Here is a 27,089-nt window from a genome sequence, read left to right on the forward strand (position 1 = left end):
AGGAGATCATTCCGGTGCTAGGCAGCGCCACGGTAGTCGTGACCCACAAAGATTCAGAGAACAGGTTGCCACTCTGGATTGTCCCAGGGGATGGTCCCGCACTGCTGGGGAGGAGTTGGCTTGCTGTCATGAACTGGAAATGGGGCGATGCCAATGCAATTTCTTCTGTGGAGCGAGTATCATGCTCACAGATCCTGGACAAATTTGACTCATTATTTCAACTCGGCATTGGCACTTTCGTGGGGGCCAAGATAGTGATTCACATAAACCCGGACGCCAGGCCAGTACACCACCAAGCCGGAGTGGTGCCGTATGTGATGCGGGAAAAGATAGAAGGCGAATTGGACCGCCTGGTGAGGGAAGGCATCACCTTGCTAGTCGAATTCAGTGACTGGGTGAGTTCGATTGTGCCGGTGCTCAAGGCGGATGGGTCGGTCAGGATATGTGGCGATTACAAGGCCACCGTCAATCGGGTGTCACTCCAAGACCAGTACCCGCTACCGAGAGCGGAGGACCTCTTTGCAACGCTATCAGGTGACAAACTTTTTTCAAAATTGGACCTGACCTCAGCTTACATGACCCAGGAGCTGATGAGTGAGTCGAAGAAGCTGACCACCATCACGACACACAAGGAGTTGTTTGAGTACAACAGATGTCCGTTTGGGATTTGCTCGGACGCCGCGATCTTTCAATGAAATATGGAAAGCCTCCTCACGTCGACTCCAAGGACAGTGGTTTTTCAAGACGACATCCTCATCACGGGTTGTGATACTGAAGAACACCTCTGCAACCTGGAGGAGGTGCTATGCAGACTGGACCGGGTAGGTCTGCGACTGAAAAAGGTGAAGTGCATCTTCTTAGCTCCAGAGGTAGAATTCCTGGGGATGAGGGTAGCAGCAGACGGGATCAGACCTACTGTCTCCAAAACAGAAGCGATCTAGAGAGCACCCAGACCCCGTAACACGATGGAGCTGCATTCGTTCCTGGGGCTCCTGAACTATTTTGGTAACTTTCTTCCCAAATTGAGCACGCTTTTAGAGCTGCTACACATCCTCCTACGCAAAGTCGCGAATTGGTCTGGGGGGACAGCCAGGAAAGGGCTTTTGATAGAGCACGCAATTTGTTATGCTCCAACAATCTGTTAACGCTATATGACCCATGTAAGAAACTTGTGTTATCGTACGATGTGTCGTCCTATGGGGTCGGGTGTGCGATGCAGCATGTTAATGCCAAGGGTCAGTTAAAGCCGGTAGCTTATGCCTCCAGAAGTCTGTCCCAGGCAGAACAGGGCTACGGGATGGTAGAAAAAGAAGCGCTTGCATGTGCATATGCTGCAAAAAAAATGCACCAGTACCTGTTTGGCAGGAAATTTAAGCTGGAGACAGATCACAAACCCCTAACGTCCCTTTTGGCTGACAACAAGGCCATAAATGCAAATGCATCTGCCCGCATACAGAGGTGGGCACTCATGTTAGCCGCCTATGACTATACAACTCGGCACAGACCGGGCACTGAAAACTGCGCCGATGCACTCAGCAGGCTCCCACTAGCCACCACCAAGGGGGCAACCGAGCATGCTGCTGAGATGGTCATGGCTGTTGAAGCTTTCGAAAGCGAAGGCTCACCCTTGACAGCCCGTCAGATCAAAGTCTGGGCAAATAGAGACCCGCTACTGTCTTTAGTCAAGAAATGTGTCCTTAATGTGGACTGGGCAGCCACGTATGGGGTATGCCCTGAGGAATTCAAACCATTTCACAGGCGCAAGGATGAACTCTCGATTCAGGCCGATTGCCTACTATGGGGAAACCGAGTAGTCATGCCCCAGATGGGCAGAGAGATGTTCATCAGAGAACTCCACAATGAGCACTTGGGCATTGTCATGATGAAGGAAATTGCCAGGTCACACGTTTGGTGGCCAGGGATAGATGCAGACCTGGAACTTTGTGTTCGCAGGTGCAACACGCGTGCCCAGCTGGGCAATGCGCCCAGGGAAGTTTCCCTTAGCCCCTGGTCCTGGCCCGCCAAGCCATGGTCACGCATCCATGTGGACTACGCAGGTCCTTTCATGGGAAAAATGTTTTTGGTTGTAGTAGACGCCTACTCCAAATGGATCGAGTGTGACATTCTCAATTGCCATGGTAGAAAGGCTACGGGCAATGTTCGCCGCCCATGGTCTACCGGACGTCTTGTTCAGCGACAATGGCCCGTGCTTTACAAGCATTGAATTCCAGGACTTCATGGCAGGAAATGGTATCAACTGTGTCAGAATGGCACTGTCCAAGCCAGCCTCAAATGGCCAGGCGGAACGAGCAGCGCAGATAATCAAACAGGGGATGCTCAGAATCCAAGGGGTTTCCCTACAAAGCTCTTTATCACGCCTCCTGTTGGCCAATAGATCCCGACCACACTCACTCACAGGGGTTCCACCTGCAGAGCTGCTAATGAAAAGGACGCTCAAAACCAGGTTATCCCTTATACACCCCACCATGAAGGAAATTGTTGAGAACAGGCGCCAGTCACAATGTGACTACCATGACGGGAATGCGAGGGTGTGATGTATTGATGTTAATGACCCTATCTTTGTCCTCAACTATGCTGCAGGGCCCAAATAGCTCACAGACACTGTGATTGCTAAAGAGGGGAATAGGATTCTGGTAGTTAAACTCACCAATGGAAAAATCTGCCGCAAACATGTGGATCAAACAAAAAGGAGGTTCAGCAACCCCATAGAAGAAGCAGAGGAAGAACATGCTGTAGAGTTCATTCCACCACAGGTGACCGAACACCGGATCCAAGTGGAGGAGAGCAGTCCGGACAGGCCTGAGGCACCGCAAACAGCAGACACTCAGGCCAGCGCCCAACAACCGGAGCCCCAACTCAGGCGCTCTACAAGGGAGCGTAAACCACCAGAGAGACTTAATCTGTGATCCCAATAAGACTTTGGGGGGGAGGTGATGTCATGTATTCAATTGTCATTGTAATCCATGCATAAACTGACCTAAGTTGTGCACCATGAGAACACTGAGCACTAGGTGGTGAACTTGTGGGAGACACTCCTAACCTGGACTTTCAGGTATAAAAGGGGAAGCTCCACCCACCTTCATCACTTCAGTACTGGCGAATAAATGTTATGGGTCACAGAGTGACCTTCTCTCAAGTATGGGCCTCATGTGCATTTATACTGTATAGTAAGGACATATTAGACAGTCCAGTGACTCTGGAACTAGCGTCCTCACCCACCTGCACCTACACCCCAGGGGCAAGACTAATTCCATGTATGTACCTTACCTGTAAAATGTACTTATTCCACCACTGCTAAACCCAAACAATCATGTAACCAATCCTATTTTTTTTTGTATGTAAATGCAACTGTCGAGCCATACACATGGTCTATGTATGGGGGGGAAAAATGTATGGGGTATGTAGCCATGGACACATGGATCACACCCAGAACTCACACAAACGTCCAACCTTCCACTGCTGACCATTTCCTAATGTTGTGGCAATAAGGTCTTGGGGGTCCACAGGGAGAGAGCCATTCCCAAGCACAGACAAAGTGCAAGGGCTTTGGGCACTCAAGTTGAGGGCCAGAACACCTAGTGCAAAGGCCAATGGCACAAGACTTAGGGGGGGAGTGATGTTGTGTATGTATATACCCTGTACACTCCCTGTACAGTTACATAAGACCAATGAATGGATCTTTACACTGTATACAATTTGGCTGTATCATCCAGAGGGTGCAACAGGTGAAGACCTAGAGGTCACCGGTACACCGCAGGTAACCAGGTATAAAAGGGAGCTCACCTTACTGTAACCGCATTCAGGAACTGCAATAAATGGACTAAGGTCACAACAGTTCAAGTGCAATACCTTACCTTGTGGAGTCATTACTAAAGTGCCTGCAAACACCACAATACCCTACACAACTTTGCCATCCAAAAAGACCTGGACATGGAGATTCCTGCAGTAGCTGTTTTGGAGGCAGAGGAGCATGGACTTGATCATCAGGAGAACCCACTGCTACCTTTCTCCATATGGCATGTGCAACATTTTAAGGTTTCCTTCCAAGGGCACACTGCAGTCTCTCTCTGCTTTCCTGCATTTTATCCAGCAATGTCTGAAGTTCAAATTTATAAAAATGTTGTGCTCTTCTTTTCTGCAGCTTTCCAATGTCTTCCCTTCTCCGGGTCCCTCCACCTGTTCCTCCAGTAGGATACATTCTTTTGAAGTGAAATCTCCTGAGCTATCTATTGCAGCTAGCTGACAGTAAACTTAATCTTGCAAAAGGTTTATACTTCCCTGCTGCTCCTGGCCTGTTTCTGAAATCTTCAGCTACTCTAAGCGTTGTAAAGGCTGTCTTTTAAACCTGCAACCCCTTCTCCCCCAATGCAGTACTCTATGTTACATGGGAGTGCGCTTAGCTAACACCAGTGGATATTTGAATAAGAGGACCTCAGAGTCAGCACAAAAATGGATCAGTAGCCAGAAATCCTGCCTCACCAGCAGAACATCAAGGCAAACGTGACATTTCAGGATCATAATATTCATTACTAAAACAAAAAGGACAATCTACTAATGCGAGAAATCGGAATTAAAACAGAAATGCTGGGAATACACAACAGTCCAATCAGCATCTGTAAAGAGAAAATACAGGGTATTGACATTTTGTCTGTGCACCTTTTTATTAGAACTGAAGCCTGAAGGCGGAACAGCCTGACAGCTTATAAGAGCACGAAATCGGGAGCAGTGGCACAGCTTAAAAGAGCCAGCCCAACTGACCCGGGAGTATAAAAAGTCAAAAGATTCCAAGTGTCACGTCACAGGAAAGCAGGGAATTGATTGGCTGGTCAGTGTTTCTCTCTTTTCTTGGGCATTAGTTTAAATTAAGAGCTGGGATTAAAAACTAAACATTGAAAACTCCAAAAACGAATTAATGAAATACATTAGAGATGGCAGGGCAGGCGATGTGTTGCAGCTGCTGCATGTGGGAGCTGCTTGGCCCCATTGAGGTCCACAGCGACCACATCTGCAGTAAGTGTCTATAGTTCGAGGAACTTCGGCTCAGAGTTGATGAGCTGGAGTCCGAGCTTCAGATGCTGCGACGCATCAGAGAGGGGGTGACAATGAGCAAGGCAGATATGGGGACCCCGGATGTAGTGATGGAGGAGCCTCAGCCCTTGCTCTTGTCCAACAGGTACAAGGTTCTTATTCCCTGTGTGGACGAGAGCAGGGACTGCAGGGAGGATGAGCGAACTGACCACAGCACCGTGGTACAGGGGGCCATTCAAGTGGGGGGAGTAAAAAGAAATGTAGTAGTGGCAGGGGACAGTATCATTCGGGGGATAGATACTGTTCTCTGTAGCCGAGAGTGAAGGCTGTGTTGCCTGCCTGGTGCCAGGGTTAAGGATATCTCCTCTGAGCTGGAAAGGAACTTGGAATGGGAAGAGGAAGATCCCGTTGTCGTGGTCCACATAGATACCAACGACATAGGTAGGACAAAGAAAGAGATTCTGCTGAGGGAGTATGAGCAGCTAGGGGCTAAATTAAAAAAGCAGAACCACAAAGGTAACAATCTCTGGATTACTAACTGAGCCACGAGCAAATTTGCATAGGGTAAATAAGATCAGAGAGATGAACGCGTGGTTCAAAGATTGTTGTGGGAGAAATGGTTTCGATTCATGGGGCACTGGTACCAGTACTAGGGTAAGAGGGAACTGTTCTGTTGGGATGGGCTTCACTTGAACCATGCGCGGACTAGTGTCCTGATGAATTGAATAACTAGGGCTGTAGAGAGGGCTTTAAACTAAATAGTGGGGGGAAGGGTTCAGGTGAGCGAAAATTTAAAAATTCAAAGAGCAAGGAGAAGGCAATAGAGCAGGGCAGCGATGGGGAAATTATAACAAGAGTGTGACAGGAAGGGACAGAATGTATAAAAATAAGAGTGTATCAGAAATTGGGGTCAAAGCAGGGAAAAATGGTAAAAAGACAAAATTAAAAGCTCTTTATCTGAATGCACACAGCATTCGTAACAAGACAGATGAGTTGACAGCACAAATACATATAAATGGGTATGATCTGATAGCCATTGCAGAGACGTGGTTGCAGGCCAGTTCATTAGATATATTTAAAAGGGAGTTAGATGTGGCCCTAACGGCTAAAGGGATCAAGGGTTATGGAGAGAAAGCAGGAATGGGGTACTGAAGTTGCATGATCAGCTATGATCTTATTGAATGGTGGTGCAGGCTCGAAGGACCAAATGGCCTACTCCTGCACCTATTTTCTATGTTTCTATGTTTCAAGGTGATCAAGGCTGGGAACTGAATATTTAGGGGTATATGACAATTCGGAAGGAAAGACAGAAAGGAACAGGGGGTGGGGTAGCTCTGTTAATAAAGGATGAGAGCAGTACAGTGGTGAGAAATGATATTAGCTCAGAAGATCAAGATGTAGAATCAGTTTGGATACAGATAAGAAATAATAAGGGGAAGAAGTCATTGGTGGGCATAGTCTATAGGCCCCCTAACAGTAGCTACACTGTTGGACGAAGTATAAACCAAGAAATAATGGAGGCTTGTAAGAAAGGTACGGCAATAATCATGGGTAATTTTAATCTTCATATTGATTAGACAAATCAAATTGGCCAAGGTAGCCTTGAGGAAGAGTTTATAGTATGTATCCGGGATGGTTTCCTTGAGCAATATGTCGTGGAATAACCAGGGAGCAGGCTATTCTGGATCTGGTACTGTGTAATGAGACAGGATAAATAAATTATCTCGTAGTAAAAGATCCTCTAGGAATCATGGTTGAATTTCAAATTCAGTTGGAAGGTGAAAAATTTGGATCTCAAACCAGTGTCCTGATCTTAAATAAAGGCAATTACAAAGGTATGAAGGCAGAGTTGGCTAAAGTGGACTGGGAAAATAGAATAAAATGGTAGATGTTGATAAACAGTGGCAGACATTTAAGGAGATACTTCATAACTCTCAACAAAAATATATTCCAGTAAGAAAGACTTTAAGAGAAGAGAGAACCATTCCATGGCTAATTACCGAAGTAAAGGATTGAAAACAATGGCATACAAAGTGGCCAAGATTAGTGGGAGGCCAGAGGATTGGGAAATTTATTAAAAACCAGCAAAGGACGACTAAAAAAATAAAGATAGGGAAGATATAGTATGAAGGTAAACTAGCAAGGAATATAAAAGCAGATGGTAAGAGCATCTACAGGTATGTAAAATGGAAGAGAGTAGATAAATTAAACGTTGGTCCATTATAGGATGAGACTGGGGAATTAATAATGGGGAACGGGGAAATGGCAGAGACGTTAAACAAAGATTTTTTATCGGTGTTCACGGTAGAAGACACTAAAAACATCCCAATAATGTATAATCAAGGGGCTATAGGGAGGGAGGAACTTAAAACAATCACTATCATTGAAGAAAAAGTACTCGGTAAAATAATGGGACTAAAGGTGGACAAGTCCCCTGGACCTGACGGCTTGCATCCTAAGGTCTTAAAAGAAGTGGCTGCAGAGATAGTGGATGCATTGGTTGTAATCTACCAAAATTCCCTGGATTCTGGGGAGGTCCCAGCGGATTGGAAAACTGCAAATGTAATACCCCTATTTAAAAAATGAGGCAGACAAAAAGCAGGAAAGTACAGACCAGTTAGCCTAACATCTGTCGTTGGGAAATGCTGGAGTCCATTATTAAGGAAGCAATAGCAGGACATTTGGAAAAGCATAATACGGTCAAACAGAGTCAGCATGGTTTTATGAAAGGAAAATCATGTTTGACAAATTTGCTGGAGTTCTTTGAGGATCTAACAAGCAGGATGGATAAGGGAACCAGTGGATGTGGTGTATTTGGATTTCCAGAAGGCATTCGATAAGGTGCCACATAAAAGGTTATTACACAAGATAAACACTCATGGGGTTGAGGGTAATATATTAGCAGGAATGGCGGATTGGCTAACTAACAGAAAACAGAGAGTCGGGATAAATGGGTCATTTTCTGGTTGGCAAACGGTAACTGGTGGGGTGCCACAGGGATCGGTGCTGGGGCCTTAGCTATTTACAATCTATATTGATGACTTGGATGAAGGGAGTAAGTGTAATGTAGACAAATTTGCTGATGATACGAAGATGGGTGGGAAAACATGTTGTGAGGAGAACACAAAAAATCTGCAAAGGGATATAGACAGGCTAAGTGAGTGGGCAAACATTTGGCAGATGGAATATAATGTGGGAAAGTGTGAGGTTAGCCACTTTGGCAGGAAAAATAAAAAAGCAAATTATTATTTAAATTGAGAGAAATTACAAAATGCTGCAGTACAGAGGGACCTGGGCGTCCTTGTGCATGAAGCACAAAAAGTTAGTATGCAGGTACAGCCAGTAATCAGGAAGGCAAATGGAATGTTGGCCTTTATTGCAAAGGGGTGGAATATAAAAGCAGGGAAGTCCTGCTACAACTGTACAGTGTATTGGTGAGGCCACACCTTGAGTACTGCGTACAGTTTTGGTCTCCTTATTTAGGAGAATACACTTGTATTGGAGGCAGTTCAGAGAAGGTTCATTAGGTTGGTTCCTGAGATGAAGGGGTTGACTTATGAAGAAAGGTTGAGCAGGTTGGGCCTATACTCATTCGAATTTAGAAGAATGAGAGGTGATCTTACTGAAACGTAAAAGATTCTGAGGGGACTCAACAAGGTAGATGCAGAGAGGATGTTTCCCCTCGTGGGGAAATCTAGAACTAGGGGGAACAGTTTCAGAATAAGGGGTCGTCCATTTAGAACTGAGATGAGGAGGAATTTCTTCTCTGAGAGGTTTGTAAATCTGTAGATTTCTCTGCCACAGAGAGCTGTGGAGGCTAGGTCACTGAATAATTTTAAGGTGGCGATAGACAGATATTTGAGCGATAAGTGAGTGAAGGGTTATGGGGAGTGGGCAGGGAAGTGGAGCTGTGCCCAAGATCAGATCAGCCATGATCTTATTAAATGGCAGAGCAGGCTCGAGGGGCCAAATGGCCTAATCCTGCTCCTGTTTCTTATGTTCTTATGCAACAGGCTGTCTAGTAATTTTGAAAAAAAAAGTGAGAAATGGCAATGAGTGGAGGGAGAGCAACAGAAAAGCAAAATACTGCGGATGCTGGAATCTGAAATAAAAACAGAAAATGCTGGAAATCTCAACGTGTCAGGCAGCATCTGTGGAGAGAGAAATAGAGTTAACGTTTCAGGTCAATGACTCTTCGTCAGAATTGGCGAATGTTCGAAATGAACAGATTCTTAAGGAGCACTGAAAGTGGGAGGGGAGGAATGAACAAAAGGGAAGGTCTGTGATAGGGTGGAAGACAGGAGAGATTAGAGGGACAGAAGGGATGATGGGCCGAATTGAGATGGTAATGTCAAAAGTTAAATAAAAAGGTTAGTATAGATAGGGTGTGAATGGTGGAATAATGACCAGCTGCCCTGGGAAACAGAGAGAAAATTAATTACATAAGATTGGTGGGGATGGGGTGGGGTGGTGGTGGGGGGGGGCGGGGGGGGCAAAGGGGTTTCAGAAAAAGGAGGAAAGGAGCCCAGAGTCCAAAAGGTTGTGTAGTGCCTAAACGAAAGATGAGGTGCTGTTCCTCGAGCTTTCGTTGAGCTTCATTGGAACAGTGTAGGAGGCCAAGGACGGAGAAGTTGGAGTGGGAGTGGAGTGGGGAATTAAAATGACAGGCGACCGGAAGCTCGGGGTTACGCTTACGGACTGACCGGAGGTGTTCTACAAAGCGGTCACCCAATCTGCGTTTGGTCTCCCCAATGTCGAGGAGACCACATCGTGAGCAGCAAATACAGTATACTAAATTGAAAGAAGTACAAGTGAATCACTGTTTCACCTGGAAGGAGTATTTGGGGCCCTGGACAGTGTGAAGGGAGGAGGCAGAGAATGAGTTGAATGACCTGCAAATTTCTAAATAAAAGACAGATAGATGATATAAAATATCATAAGTTCTATTTAGTTTTAATCATTCAGTGGCATCTGTCACAAAATAATTGTCAATTTCTGCCGATTCCCCCCTTTTACAAGAAGGGCGCCACTAAAAATCAACTGGGCACAACAAACTTAAATATGTGTGAGAGCTTAGAATATTACTGTATTTTGATAAGTCGATGAAAACTGGTATGTCCAGCGGTGCCCAGCTGTTGTGAAAAACAGTTTTAGCTCCGCCTCAGAGTAAGATGCCGGAATCAAGTCCTGATTTGATTACTATGGGATGCACCAAATTTAAGCATTACTGAGACTGCCTTCAGGTACAGTGGCCTTGAAATTCGCGGCCACCATGAGAGTTGCCAGTGTCACCGTGGCCTCGGGTTAACGGCCTCTGAAAATGATGGCAGCAGTAGAAGAGAAATATTTGCACTGGGAACTAAATATTTTTAGCCCAGCGCTAACTCACCATGTAACAGTCTCCTGGTAGCATTAGTGCAGGCATCGGAGGCGAAGTTAGCATCCGGGAGTGGCATTCCATCTTCCAACAGCCTCTGGGAGCGAGCAATGAGTTCGCTAGGCATTAAAAGGGAATGCGTTAAAATGAGAATGTCTTCTGAGTGGTCTGCACAGAGAGGTCTTAAACGGAGTGGACTTGAGCAGAGTGGATTATTTGGGAATTTGGAAAGAGTGGGAATTTGGAGAAGAGGGGAAAGAATAAAATCAATTAAAAAAGTAAACATAAATAAGTGATATTTCTAACCTAAAAAACCTCATTAATTAAATCAGCTGCTGAGTAGCTGCTGGGTGTGTTTTGCTAAGTTTGAGAGTTTGAGAGTTTTTTCTGCTCAATAGTTCTAAGTCTATTAACGAGAGGCATGGCAGGTCAGCTCAGTCTCGTGGATTGAACATCCTGTGGCACGACTGAAGTCCTGGATGATTTGCGCAGCCTGGACGACCACGTGTGCAGGAGGTGTCTCCAGCTGCAGCAACTCGAGCTCCACGTTTTCGAGCATGAGCAGCGGCTGGGGTCACTGCGGTGCATCCGCGAGACTGAAAACTTTGTGGATAGCACGTTTCAGGAGGTGGTCACCCTGCAGCTTAAGAATGTGCAGGCAGAGAGGAAGTGGGTGAACACCAGACGGAAGGGGAGTACTAGGCAGGTAGTGCAGGAGTCTCCCGAGTCCATCTCCCTCTCCAACGAGTATTCCATTCTGAGTACTGGTGAGTGCGATGGTGCCTCTGGGGAGTGCAGCCAGAGCCAAGTCCATGGCACCACGGGTGGCTCAGCTGCACAGGGGAAGAGGAAGAAGAATGGAATAGTGGTAGGGGATTCAATTGTCAGGGGAGCAGACAGGGTTTCTGTGGCTGCAGACGTGACTCCAGGATGGTATGGTGCCTCCCTGGTGCCAGGGTCACGGATGTCACCGAGCAGCTGTAAGACATACTAGGGGGAGAGGGTGAACAGCCAGAGGTTGTGGTCCATATCGGTACCAATGACATAGCAGGAAAGAGGGATAAGGTCCTGCAGGCAGAGTTTAGGGAGCTAGGAGAGAGATTAAAAAGCAGGACCTCAAAGGTAGTAATCTCCAGGTTACTGCCAGTGCTACATGTTGGTGAGTACAGAAATAGGAGGATAGAGAAGATGAATACATGGCTGGAGAGATGGTGCAGGAGGGAGGGCTTTAGATTTCTGAGGCATTGGGACCGTTTCTGGGGGACGTGATACCTGTACAAGCCAGGCGGGTTGCACCTCAACAGAGCTGGGATCAATATCTTTGTGGGAGATTTTGCTAGTGTTGTTGGGGGGTGGGGGGAGGGGTTTAAACTAGCTTGGCAGGGATATGGGAATCAGAGAATAGATTCAGTGGGTAGAGAAGCAAAGCCGGAATTGGACAGCAGAGAAGTAGAAGTAAAAAGTGAATTTGGAAGGCAGAGGAACCAATGGCTGGAAAATAGATAACAGAGGAGTTTGGCACCACTAAATGGTATATACTTCAATGCAAGTAGTATAGGAAATAAGGCCGATGAGCTGAGACCACAGATTGACATTTAGGAGTACGATATTATAGCTATTACAAAGACATGGCTAAAAGAAGGGCAGGCATGGCAGCTCAACATTCCTTGTTTCAGGGTTTTCAGATGGGATAGAAATGACGGGGGGTGGGGTAAAAAAGGAAGTGGGCATCACAGTATTAAAGAAACAATTACAGCTGTGAGAAGGAATGATATGTTAGAGGGGTCATCAAATGAGGCCACATGGGTTGAATTAAAGAACAAAAAAGGGGCGATCACACTGCAGGGAGTGTACTACAGACCCCAAGCAGTCAGAGGGAGATAGAAGAATAAATATGTGGGCAAATTGCTGCGAAGTGCAAAATCTATAGAGCTATAATCGTGTGGGATTTCAACTACCCTAATATTAACTGGGAAAAAAGGTAGTGTGAATGGTACAGAGGTTGTGGAATTCCTAAAATGCATTCAGGAGAACTTCTTTAGCCAGTATGTAACAAGCCCAACAAGGGAGGGGCAGTTCTGGACTTGGTTTTGGGGAATGAAGAGGGGCAGGTGGAAGGGGTATCAGTGGGAGAGCATTTTGATGCTAGTGATCATAATTTAGTAAGATTCAGGGTAGATATGGAAAAGGACAAAGGGGGACCAGGAATAACATTTCTCAATTGGGGTAAAGCCAATTTTGCTGAGCTGAGATAGGATTTGGCCAACGAGTACTGGAAATAGCTACTTAATGGTAAATCTGTGTTAGAGCAGTGGGAGGCATTCAAGGAGGAGATCCTGAGGGTGCAGAGCAAGTATGTTCACTTAAAAAAAGGGTGGGGCTAACAAATCTGGAGCACCCTGGATGTCAAGGGACATACAGGGTAAGATAAAAAAAAAGGGAAGCTTATGACAGATATCGGGAAGTAATACTGCAGAAACTCTAGAGTATAAGAAGTGCACAAGTGCAATTAAAAAATATATCCGGAAAGCAAAGAGAGAGCATGAAAGAATGTTAGCAAGTACAGTCAAGGAAAACCCAAAGATGTTTTATAAATCCATTAAGCACAAAAGGATAACTAGAGAAAGAGTAGGACCTATTAGAGACCAAAAAGGAAATCTATGTGTGGAGGCGGAAGACGTGGGTAGGATTCTTAATGAATACTTTGCATCTGTTTTCACAAAAGAGAGGGGTGATGCAGACTTTGCAATGAGGGAGGAGGAGTGTGAAATATTAGACGAGATAAACATAGTGAGAGAAGAAGTATTAAGGGGCTTAGCAGCTTTGAAAGTGGATAAATCCCCAGGCCCGGATGAAATGTATCCCAGGCTGTTAAGAGAAGCAAAAGAGGAATTAACAGAGGCTCTGGCCATCATTTTCCAATCCTCTCTGGCTACAGGTGTGGTGCCAGAGGACTGGAGGACTGCTAATGTTGTATTTTTGTTTAAAACTGGATCGACTGGGCCTGTATTCACTGGAGATTAGAAGGATGAGAGGGGATCTCATAGAAACATATAAAATTCTGATGGGACTGTACAGGTTAGATGCAGGAAGAATGTTCCCGATGCTGGGGAAGTCCAGAACCAGGGGACACAGTCTAAGGGTAAGGGGTAAGCCATTTAGGACTGAGATGAGGAGAAACTTCTTCACTCAGAGAATTATTAACTTGTGGAATTCTCTACCGCAGAGAGTTGTTGATGTCAGTTCATTGGATATATTCAAGAGGGAGTTAGATATGGCCCTTACGGCTAAAGGGGTCAAGGGGTATGGAGAGAAAGCAGGAAAGGGGTACTGAGGTGAATGATCAGCCATGATCTTATTGAATGGTGGTGCAGGCTTGAAGGGCCGAATGGCCTACTCCTGCACCTATTTTCTATGTTTCTATGTTTCTATGTAAAAAAGGAGAAAGGGATAGACCGAGTAATAACAGTCCAGTCATGGGTGGTGGGAAAATTATTGGAAAAAATCCTGAGGAACAGGATAAATCTTCATTTGGAAAGATATGGATTAATCAAGGACAGTCAGCATGGATTTGTCAAGGGAAGGTCGTGTCTGACTAACTTGATAGAATCTTTCGAGGGTCGATGAGATCAGTGCATATGATGTAGTGTATATAGATTTTAGCAAAGCTTTTGATAAGGTCTCACATGGCAAACTGGTCACGAAAGTAAAATCCCATGGCATCCAGGGCAAAGTGCAAGTTGGATCCAAAATTAGCTCGGAGGCAGGAAGCAAAGGGTAATGGTTGATGGGTGTTTTTGTGACTGGAAGGCTGTATCCAGTGGGGTTCCGCAGGGCTCAGTGCTGGGTCCCTTGATTTTTGTGGTGTATATCAATGACTTGGACTTAAATGTTGGGAGTATGATTAAAAAGTTAGCAGATGACACTAAAATAGGTTCTGTGGTTGATAATGAAGAAGAAAGCTGCGGACTGCAGGAAGATATCGATGTACGGGTCAGGTGGGCAGAACAGTGGCAAATGGAATTCAATTTGGATAAGTGTGAGGTAATGCATTTGGGGAGGTCTAAAAAGGCAAGGGAATACACATTAAATAGTACGAAACTGAAAAGTGTAGAGGAACAAAGGGACCTTGGATCCACAGATCTCTGAAGGTAGCAGGCCAGATAGATAAGGTGGTTAAGAAGGCATATGGAATATTTGCCTTCATGTCGAGGCATGGAATACAAGAGCAAGGATGTTATGCTTGAACTGTATAAACACTGGTTAGGCTGCAGCTGGAGTACTGTGTGCAGTTCTGGTCACCACGTTACAGGAAAGATGTGATTGCACTGGAAAGGGTGCAGAGGAGATTTACAAGACTGTTGCCTGGACTGGAGAATTTTGACTATGAGGAAAGATTGGAGATGCTGGTTCTGTTTCTTTGGAACAGAGAAGGCTGAGGGGAGAACTGATTGAGGTGTATAAAATTATAAGGGGCCTGGATAGGAAGGACCTGTTTCCCTTGGCAGAGGGGTCAACAACCAAGGGGCATAGATTTCAAGTAATTGGGGTGAGGTTTAGAGGAGATATGAGGGGAAATTTCTTTACCCAAAGGGTGGTGGGTTTCTGGAACTCACTGACTGGAAGGGCGGTGTTGGCAGAAACCCTCACCACATTTAAAAGATAGTTGGATGTACACTTAAAATGCTTTAACCTATAGGACTACGGACCAAGAGCTGGAAAGTGGGATTAGGTTGCATAGCTCTTGGTCGGTCGGCGCGGACAGGATGGGCTGAAATGGTCTCCTTCGGTGTTGTAAATTTCTATGATTCTATGAACTAATAAAAATAAAAATGAAGTAACAAAATGCAGTTTTCAGCCCTTACTGCCTTAAAAAAAAATGTTACCTTAAAATGAAGTCCAAAATGTGAATCTTCAGCTGAATTCTTAAAGCTGAAAACCCTTTCACACCTCAAAAAATGGGAAAAGTGCCTCAACACACACACAAATGGCTCAGCAAGTCAGGAAAGGGGCACCCACGGTCTTGCATGCAGCATTCCAGCTTTGTGCAGGGGGTCAACACTGCAAGAGAGGTCCTCTACGCACAGGGGCCAGGAGGCCCTCCAGAAGGAACGATGTGGGACCACATGACCGAGGCCATCATGGCCAGCAGTATCACCCCCACCACCTGGCTCCAGTGTCCAAAAAATCTTCATGACCTCAGACCACTCAAGATCAAAGGCCATCTCCTACCAACTGCACCACTAGCCTCACATACTTCTCCCCCACTCCTGATCACTCACCAACCAGAAATCTGTACCAAACACGAGGCACACCTCCAATTCCTTGCCTCACCTTACCCCTTGGAGGAGACAGTGTTGGCTATTCTTGGCAGGGGCATTGGCCAGCAGTGGGGCAGAAAGGATACAAGATACTTTTATCCTCATATATTGTCCTTCTTGCATGCATCTCTTGCTTTCCCGCACACCCCTTACCACAACACCACCCTTGTGCAATACTCATTTCACACACCCAAGAAATGCAACCTGCCCAGCCAGTGATTGACTAAGAAGAGGGAGAGGAGAATGAAAAAGAAGAAAAACCATCACTCAATTTCACACTCCCAACCACCATCTCCTCAAGGTCAACCAGCAAGGCCATTTGCAGTGTCTCTCACTGAAAGTCAGCAGCCTTCCACCAGCCATGCTGCAGCCACTGGGGTAGCCCTGCATGACATCACTAGGATAGGTAAAGGAACACACAAGACAGTCACTAAGAGAATGCATAAGGGTGATGAGTAGACTTCTTGATGTCCTATTGGATCGATAGATGCATAAAGTTGGATTGGAAAGTTTGCTTTGTGGTGGCTTTTATTTCAGCATCATGACCAAGAGGATGCTGTGATGGTCAGTAACAGAGAGACGGTAAGGCGTGGGACAAAGGGGAACTGGGGATGTGGTCACTGGTACAGCAAGCGGATGATTCCATCCCAGATATCTCTGCTGGAAAGGGGCTGTCTGGGTTGCAGCCTTCCTTCTGCTTCAGTCTCTTTGGCTTCTTCCTCTTCAGCCTCTTCCACTCCTGTGTCTTCCTCTTCCCTCTGCGAGCGGATGCTGTAATTCTGAAATGTCAGCATAAAATGCTGGAAATACTCAGCAGCTCAGGCAGCATCTCGACCTGTGATGTGAACTCTGTTTCTCTCTCCACGGATGCTTCCTGACCTGCTGAGTATTTCCAGCATTTTCTGTCTTCTCAGAGGCTTTGCTTTACCATCTGAGGCCTTGAAAGAATCCAGCAGCACGCCTTACACACTTAAAAAATGTTTAGCATGTATTGCAGCAAGCCACTAATTCAATAACATTTAAAAAATCCAGTCCAAAGCTTAAAATGCAGACTTACCTGAAAGATGTCTGTGTCCCTTGAAGAAATGCTGACAGCACCTCTGTCAGTCTGCTGAATGCTGGGTTTTCATGGCAAACTTAGGACTCAACACTGTACTCAGGTTCAAGTTTGCCGAGGTGATGCTAAGTCAGTATTGCACGCCGACTGATGTCACCTCTCACTCATTTAATACTGCAGGGCCATCGATCTCACCGGCAGCGCTGCCAGGCCGCGGAAAATAGTGCACACCACGGGACCCGCCACCAGCTGGCGACAGAGCAGCGGCTGCCCTCTTCTCACTACTGTTTGCTGGTATTGGGTGGCGTAAAACCCACAAATTCTCAGCCCAGTGCCTTGCATCACTTGGGCTAAAAGATCATCAGTGAGGTGATGCAGATGTAAAAAAATGAATGTGCAAATAGAGGAAGCTGAAAAGACACAGAAGAGTCGCACGCAACCAAAAGTGTGAAAAGTTTGAGAAAAACAGAGCAAGAGAGGGCAAAAAGGCATTGGATCAGAAGTTAAAACAGAGTTTTTCTACTTTAATATGTTTATGTTTGTGTCGGCTTTCCTCATTTTCATTAAATAAGGAATCTTATCCACAAATTAAGTCAATAAATTTATTCTTATAATTCTTGTATGAATATTACTGGTGATGGAAACAATGGACTCAATTTTCCCCAGTGCTGTTTTTTTGGCATATTGCCAGAGTTACGCTTGTTTTTTTTGTCCCAACTACTCCCAAAAAAAGCAAGTTCCCCATTCTATTTTTTGAAATTGGCACCGCGCTGCCTGTCCTGTAGCCTCAAGGGGGTGGTGGGGGTCGAGGGGGGGTGTGGGGGGCTGGGCATTGGAGCCTAATATCTGCGCCAAAAAAACGATGCTACCCCTTCTGCGCATGCGCGAAAAAAAGAACCCTTTTGATGTGATTCTTATGGGCGCGCATACCCAGTACAGCTCCTGGTCTGCGTTCGGCCATTTTTAAAGAGACAGTTGCGTGCGAGATTATAATTCTAATTGGAAAAATCGGAGCTGCAATACAAGATGCAATGCGACGCAAGGACCAAGAATTTCTTACAGGATGAAGTGGAGGCACTAGTTACTGTGATTGAGGGCAGATGGCAGGAGCTGGACACCAGCAGAGGTCGCATGAAAGTTCCACAAAAATAAATGAAAAAACGCTGGAACCAACTTGCAAAAGATTACTGTGCAATGGTGACCACCCCGAGATCTGGAGGCCGGTGCAAAAAGAAATGGCAGGACCTTGGTCAAGTAGTTAGTGTAAGTAATATTTTCATTTATTTAATGCAATTGCAATTGTAAATGTGACCAGCTGTATATATCCCACCCAACGGAAAAACACCCTCTCTAAAAAGTTATATTTTCATCTTTGCAGAGGAAAATGGCACACAACTAATGAGAAAGAACTCAAACAGGAGAAGGTCCGGAAAATCTGCAGCCACTTACACCCTTGGAAGAGAGGGTCGCTGCTTTGATGGGTCCTGCCTGGAGAAAAGCAATCAGTACTGCACAAGCTGGGCCCACGCTCGAGGGCGAGGGTAAGTCCTGCAAATTCCACAGTCTGGCTTTGCTAAATGTTAAGTACTGTGTGGGCTAGCCATGCTTCGGTTTCTGGGGATATCTCCGTCAGCTACGCTTTGGTTGATGCAATGTGCTATCAATTCATCGTGATCCTTCAAATCAGCCTGTTGTCTGAGCTGTGTGAGCCTACTCATGCCACCCACCCTGCCCCCTCCTCTACTCTAACCATTTGCCTGTTCTGTTACATTTGCAGAACTTGAGGCCAACCCTGACGGTGCAGAAGAAGATTCAGACGCGGATGAGCCTGAAGAGGAGAACATCTTCCAATCCCACCTTCCAGACCAAGGGCATGGGTGTGAGGGGAAGGGGGAGGGGATGGATGAAGCCCGTACTGTTGTACTCACTCTGGAGGAGGTCCAGGTGCCGCCCTTTGAGGTGCTAGCCCCTTCCCTGAGTAGTGATTTGAGTGTTGATGGGACATTCCATGGTTTCCCACCGTTCGAGACTGGGGATTCCAGTGGGGTGCGGCAAGGCACACCCAGGGCTCCACCGTCCCAGGCTGTGGGTCCCAGTGGGATGCAGCAATGCACACCCAGGGTGAGGAGGGGAAGGAGAGCTCAACAGTGCTCCTCTGAGATGCAGGATGTAACAGATGTGGTTCAGATAATGGCAATGATTGCGGAGACCATTGACCTTACCCGATCACTCCTGGACACCATCAGTGGGGTGGGTGATGAGGTATCGGGACTGTCGGGAGAAGTAACATCACTCTCACGAGAAATGGGAACACTGTCTGGGAACATAAGGGAGGGAATGTCTCAGTCAGCTGAAACAATCGGTGCATATGAGGGAGGGAATGTCTCAGGTAGCTGATGCGCTGTCAGTGAACATGAGGGAAGGAATGTTGCAGGTAGTTGACACACTTGCTCAACATGAGAGAGGGTACGTCACAGATAGCTGAGACACAGTCGGCTAACATGAGGGAAGGAATGTTGCAGGTAGTTCATACATTGTCATGGCACATGAGGGAGTGAATGTTGGAGTTAGCTGCTGCAATAAGGGAACATGCCTAGACCCCGCACCCATTGACAGAATCAACTGCCACTCCCACTCCAATCCCCAGACCAGCCTCTGAAGAGGCCCAAGCCGGGTCTTCCACATTACCACTTGCCCCCTCCCCCATCAAGAAGTGCGCATTACCCGAGATATTTGAAAGAATAAGCTTGTTACCAACCCGAGAAACGCTGCACCACCTCCTGCGGGCAGCGGTGGAATCACCAAGACCAAGCGCAGCGGCCGGTCTTAGAATAAGGTGGAGGAGAGATGGGAGCAGTCTTTCTTTGCTGCTGCTGTTGTTGTTGTTGTTGTTATTAATATTGTTGTTACTGTTGTAACTGTTCTCAAATTAAAAGTTTTTTGTAAGTTATGTACATTTTCTAATTTAGAAGTTTGTAAGTGATCTTAAAGTTTTTAAGTGATCTTAAGTGAAAACTTTGAAGTTTGATACAAGAATACGTTTATTAAAGTTAAGTTAAATACAAACAAATGTTGGTTAAACTTTCGAATAAAATATATTTTAAATTATAACTGAATCATTTAACTTATTTGTTCCATTATTAAGACAACTTTTAGAACTCAAGAAAAATCATTTGCACTATTTGTTCGATTATTAACACAACATTTTGAAGTAAACAAGAATCATTTCCATCATTTGTTCCAGTAAGACAGCACAACATGACTGAAGAGTTCCAAATAGTAAACATGGGGCCCAAATTTGCTGAAGGCCCCCGCCCGCCCAAGTGCCACCCAAAGGACCGCCGATGGGGTACCTGACGGTACTTTGAGCGGGGATTTCATCGGAAAGATCCCATGAAGGTCGGTGGGCGGCAAATGAGGGACTTACGATGCCAATCTGGGCGGCAGCCGACGGGAACTCTCATTCTCAGTGGCAAAGCTGCTTGCCACCCAAGTGCCCGAGGATGGAGTCGGGCCCACGGAGGGTCGGAGAGCTGAAAAGCAAAAGCTTAAAAAAAAGCATCTGAAGACCTTCAGGGGCCTCCATCCAGGTAAGTACCTGTAAAGAAAATAATTGCAAAAAGTGTACTAACCTTTTTTACACAATCTTCTTGCCGACTGTCGGGGACAGACCGGCCTCCAGCCTGCGGTCCACCCCCGTTCTGCCGCTGACTGCCGCCGACTCCCGCCCGCATCAATATTACAGCTCGGTGGGCGGGGGGGTTAGTTGGTTAGTTGCACAACTCGGCCATCCGCTGATGTTGGCGGGCGCTTCCCGGCGGTTCTCTCCTCCCGCCCGCTCCAGGGCACGTTGAAAGTGGCACTGGGCGGATGTTGCAGAGGAATGTCAGCGGCAGTGGGCGGTAAGTTCTTTAATTTCGGGCCCTCGCTCCATTTGGAATAGTGGCCACTGAGCCTTCAGGCAGCAAAGCGTTCACGGATGAGCTGCTGGCGCAAGACTCGAGCAATCGTTAAAGGGGCACGGCGGCCCGCCCTCCTCCGTCGTCGTGGTCTGGGTTCAAGTAGTTGTATTGCTTCCTTGTCCTCGTTCTCATCCTCCTCCTCGTCATCTGCATCTTCTTCATCATCATCAGCTACTCTCACCTCAGATGGGTCTTCCACTACCAGTTGCTGCTGCCTCATGATGGCTCAGTTATGCATCATGCAGCACACAATAGTGAACTGACCGACAATCTCGGGAGTATTGCAAGTCGCCTCCGGAATGGTCCAGGTCCTCTCTATTATGCTGCGCGTCACAATGTGCGACATGTTGTATTCACGGTCAGCTTACGTCTAGGTTACACGTAGAGGCGTCATGAGCCAGGTGGCGAGGCCATACCCTTTGTTTCCCAGCAGGCAGCTCTGCTGCTGAAACATGACAGATATAGCGTTCTCGCGTAGGATGAACACATCATGGGCTCTCCCAGGGTATCTCGCATCAACTGACATGATGCGATGCATGTCGTCACACATGAGCTGCACATTAATGGAGTGGAAGCCTTTTCTGTTCCTGTACATCTCAGAATCCTGCAAAGGTGCTCGCAAGGCGATGTGGGTACCATCAATGCAGCACTGTCCCTTTGGGAAGCCAGCAATCCTGGAGAAGCCCACAGCCCTTTTAGCATTGCCTGGGCAGTCATAGGGAACTTTATGTAGTCATTCCTCCGGGCATATAGTGCAGCAGTCACCTGCCAAATGCAGATATGTGTTGCATGTTGAGAAATGGTGCACACATCCCCAGTTATGGCCTGGAACGATCCAGATGCATAGAATGAAAGTGCAGCTGTAACTTTCACTTCAACTGACAAAGCAGTCCTCCTGACACTTCTAGGTTGCAGGTCTGCTTTTACTAACTCACAGATCTCGGTTACAACTTCTTTGTAGAAACGCAGCCTTCTGACACAGTCTGCATTACTCAGGTGCAGGTATGAACACCCGTCTTGATATACCTGACGTGGGTATGGCCTCCTGCCCATCACCCTATGTGCTCTGAGGTTCCTCATGCGATGATGCCTAATCAATTGTCTCCTCCGCAGCACCATCATGCAGAAGGCTTGCACAAGGTATGACATTGTTAGTATTGCCCCCATGATTAAATTGTACCTTTGCAAAAAGCTCAAAATGGCAGGCAGGACAAGGTTCTTTGTTCTCTCTCCACAAGATCGACGCCCTAGTATGGACCACACCCAGGTCTGAGCTGGCGCAATGATCGGGAACCCCCCCACCCCGGGCTTCATTTGATGCATAGTGTAGGCTTCTCATGCATTCCGTTCACCTTCCACAGCCCCCCACCCCCCCCGGGCTTCTTTTGAAGCTGAGCCCGGAGCCCCTGTGTCCGGGCAAGGGATCGATTCTGCTGGGTGATGCTCTGACCCTTGAGCCCAGTTTGGTCGTGGCGTGTCAGTTTTTTAAAAATGAAATCTTAAATAATTCCATTAATCTTCCATTTCCTGCATTTTAAGTTTTGAAAACTTAAGCTTGATTTATGGATATTTATGTGTTCTTGACTCCCTCCAAAACTTCACATAGAAACAATGGCGTCTTTCTGTGCTGATTTTTTAATGTGCGCTGGTTTTTCTCAAGTGCCCAGAAGGTTTTTCGGGAGTGGTCACATACGTCGTCCTAGGATAAATTTAAATCGGTCAAACTTCCATAATTGTGAAAAATTGGCGCAGACATGACGCAAAGAAAAATGGACCTAAAAAAATTGTAACTAACCGAGTTACGCTGGCGCACAAAGATTGAGGAAACTTGGAATTTTTAAATTTAGGGCAAAAAAAACGACACGCACCAAAAAAAGGGCGCAAATCACTGGGGAAAATTGAGCCCACTAATGTAACATGAAAACTGATCCACTTATTTACAATATTCCACAAAAAACAAATACTAAACCTAGAGCAAATCCAAATATCTAGGTAGCTCGTAGCCAAGACTTTACTCAATAGAATGAAAACTGAGCCAAAAATACATCTCCACTGTCCTTTAAGGGTTACATTTAATGACCAATTGATGACGCACAATCCAATTATAACTCATATTGCAATAAATAGTAATGAGATCAATTTTGCTGAATTTGGCCTGGAATAAAATGCAAAACTCATAAATCATTTGTTATGCAAATGTTTTGTAAAAATTGAACTCTGAAATCACATGGCATAGGAATGATTGCATTGGACTGAACTCAATCGTGAAGATCAGCTGTGGCCTATTTATGGAAGTCTTTTGCAGAGACTCAAACTAGGATTGCACAATTAAAGTGAAAAATCAGGTGGCTTGACTTCAGCTTTAATTTGTCTGAACAGAGGGAGTTTGGATTGCATTTCTGAAGCTTTGTTGGCTTAGATTTTGCTACACTGAACCATATTGTTCAGAAGCTCTGACACAAAAAATGTATAAAGTGGAATCCCTGAGAACCAGCATAAGGACATCTTATGTGCATGCAAAGATACAAGCACAACGTTAAATGTAACCTTCACTGATTCAATTATCACTGGCTGACTATCACTATCTAAAGTGTTAATTGAGGCACGAGGTACTCACATCAAAATGGAAAAAGAGCTTGTGTTGATTTAGTTTTTTCAGATGGTTAAAACTGCATAAAGGAGATTAATACATGTTTTCTTTTTTCTATCATTCCATTGAAATATTTCTGGTATGTATTCCTTACTGTGTAAACCTTACAAATAAGTATCTTATTAAAAAATCTCAGTATTAAAAGCTTTATTGTTATATGTAAATTTCTCCCCATGTTATATTACGCTTGAAACCACAGAAGTTACAGTATAGAAGGTGGCTTTTGGGCATCATGTTTATGTCGGGATGGGCGAGGTCCAGAGATCGGAGAAGGAGAAGATGGACGCGGCATGGAGAAGCGGAGAGGTCGGAGCCCAGAGATGGAGCAGCATAGGCCAATAGTGAGGCTGTGAGGTCATGAGGTTCACATTGAGTACCATGATTTCCATGTAGAGAGAGGGCTTGTGGGAAGGAGGAAGAAAGGAGGATAGTAGGAGTATGTTTGAGTTTGTGTGTATGTATTGGCACATGTTTTTGATGATGATGCTAAAGCAACCCAAAGCTAATGCCACTGTCTTGCTCTCTCCGTATTGCTTTGTATCTTCTTCTGTATCAAATGTTTATCTACTCTTAAAAGATTAAATTGTCTCTGCCTTAACCATCCTCTGGTGGCAAAACATTCCATACTCAAATGACAAGACTGCTTACTTCCACCTCCATAACTTTGTCAACTTCCACCCTATCTCAGCTCCTCCACCACTGAAACTCTTATATACCCTTATCATCTACAGACTCACTTACTCCCACACTCTCTTTGCTGGCCTCCCTAGTTACACCCTCCATAAACTCTAATCTATCTAACACCCTGCTGCATGCATCCTGCCCTGTTTGCTTTTTACCTCAGTCTTCACTGATGTAAATTGGCTCTGAGTCCCAACCTCTCAATTTTAAAATCCTCAATGTTGTACATGTATGCTTATGAAAAACAGTTTGGTTTAATAATTGTATGAATTGTGCATAACATTACATGCAATTAATTCCATGCACTTTGTTTTAAATATTTACTAAAGTATTTTAAATGGGAAATGCATTTCTAGACTCATCACTTTATATGTTGCTACCAAAATCCTGGCAATGATAGTCTAAATAATTACCTGATTACACACAGTGACAATTAATGTTTCACAGTGATTGTTCATTAATTTACAATAATATACAAGAGTCTAAACTCTCAGGCCATCATCTGTTATTGGATGGGAAGCAATCAATGAAAGATCTTCACAAGTTCAATTGAAGGCCGTGCACATGGCATAGGTTTATGGACCTTAAATGGAACAATGACGAAAGAATATATAAGGAAAGAAAATAAATACTTGACTTGGCTTTCACTTGAATGAAAAATGTGCAATCAACAGCAATTCACATTAACCTTTGCCTTCAATATCTGACGATGTTTCAATTAGCGAGCAGCTGTGAAGCATGCTGATCCAGATAGAGAAATTGCAAGATGACGTTTGTTAGCAAAGGCTGAGAATTATTGAATGCTGCAGTGTATACTATATTTTAATAAAATTATTATTTTCCAAAATATAGCATGATCACAATATAGATACACTCAGGAAGGCCATTTGGCCTTCTTACCTCATCAATTCAGTCAGACCCTACAGATCCCCAGCACGGCATTCAACCATTTCTAAACTATTTCAGGATTTTTGCCCCGACTACTTTATCTGGAAGGGCATTAGATGTGTTGATCACTTTTTGTGTGAAGAAGAACTTCTGATATCAGTCCTAACTTTACCTTTTATTAGTTTGAACCTATGGCCCCTATTATTACAGTCATGGTTTAGCTTAAAGCAATGTTCTGGATCTACATTCTCTAAACTATTTACTGTCTTATACACCTTTATAAGGTCACCTTTCGGTAGCTGCCTTTCAATGCTGAAACTCCGATGAGGTCAAATCTTCACTTCTATATTCGTCCTTTTGTAATTTTCCAACCATTCACTTTAATGGATGCAAAATTGTGGGCTAGTGAGTGGAGAAGCAGAATTTTGACTCCAATATCTTTTCCAGTTTTTTCTCAGAAATCAGTCCTCTGATGCGAGGGATCAGCTTGATGGCTCTTCCCTCAATCACCTCCAAGACCTGAGTGTCTTGTTTTTGTTTGGTGCTCAGAACCAGATGCAGAACTCAAAATGTGGCCCAATCTGAGGACTATACAGTTTGAGTATGACTTGCATTCGACTGTTTTGATGTATAGCTCAGTATTCAATTTCTGTTGTTGATTGTTGGTCCTTGGCAATGTAACATGTTGAACATCAAGCCTACAAAGAACCTTGATTCTCTTCCAACCTCATCCTTATCTAGTTCAATACCATTCATGATGCAGTTATACTGCTTTTTTTTATATGTAGTACTTTACACTTTTCCATATTAATTTTCATCTATCATTGTTCTATCCACTTACATATCTTGTCCAACTAATTTTGGAGTTCTTGGGTTGCCTCCTCAGGTTCAACGACAACCCCCCCACCCCCACCGCTTCCCGCAACAGAGTATTGTCTGTGAATTTGACTTAGTATTAAGTTTCTGAATCCAAGTTATTGATGTAAATTGAGTAGAGATGGGTTCCCAACACCAATCCTTGGGACACCATATTAAGCTCTTGCTCCTGAGCAGCATTTGGGTACAGTAACCTCATGGTTATAGCACTGGGCTATAGCATCCCAAAGGTTGTGAGTCCAAATCCCACTATAGCAAGTTGTGAAAGTGTGAAAGTTGTGAAAAAATCTGGTAATTTATAGAGTAATACCATGAAAGCAGCTGGAAAGTTGGTTCACTAATGTCCTTCAGGAAAAGGAACCGACTGCCTCTACCTGATCTAGTCTACATGTGACTTCAGTTCCAGATTATGTGGTTGACCCTTAATGCCCTTAGGGCACCAAGGGATGGACAATAAATACTGCATTGCTGGTGTTGCCCACATTCCAAGAACATGACGCCAATTTCTTACCCATTCCCAAGTTTTAATCCTATTCTGCTACCATTTTAATGTTACATGAAAGCCTTTTGTGCAGAGCTATTTCAATTGTGTTCTGCAAGTCAAGGAGTACTGTGCCAGGGCCACTTGGCACGTCACTTCGTCTAAAAAGTCAAGGAAGTTCGTCAGGCAGAATCTTTCCCTTCTGAATTTTTTACCAGGTTTTTTTCACTCTTGTATTAAAAGGAGCTCAGAAACTATTCAAATTAAGAACCATTTCTTGCTGTCAGAAATGGTGCCAAAGCAGATGTTGAAAACCACCAGCGAAAGGACCAAAAGAGGGAGAGTCACAGTAAGTTTAAAAAAAAAATCATCAATTTTACCTAGAACAGGAAATTTGAAATTCAATCTGTCAAAGCTGAAGGAGAGAAAGAAAAAATAACATTGTGGAGAAAGTGTGGCAAAGAACGTGAACTGCAAGATTGCCAACTTTGGAAAGCATAGATAAAAAGTTACAAATTATACTGTGCCAGATGTTGCAATCCACAGAACAGGCAAATTTGAGTGCATAAGTCACTTGAGAAATGTTATGTTGACTAATCAGCTAAAACGGTACAGTTTACCAGTACAGATTACTGGCAAGTTTCCAACTGCTTGTTCTACTGGAACCACCTTATCTGTTAGGCTAATGGCCAGACTGGGTTGAATCCCGGGCTCCACTGGCAGATCTACCGCTCATTAGTAAGCCAG

Source organism: Pristiophorus japonicus, chromosome 10 (assembly GCF_044704955.1).
Source record: "Pristiophorus japonicus isolate sPriJap1 chromosome 10, sPriJap1.hap1, whole genome shotgun sequence".
NCBI classification, from domain to species: Eukaryota; Metazoa; Chordata; class Chondrichthyes; family Pristiophoridae; genus Pristiophorus; species Pristiophorus japonicus.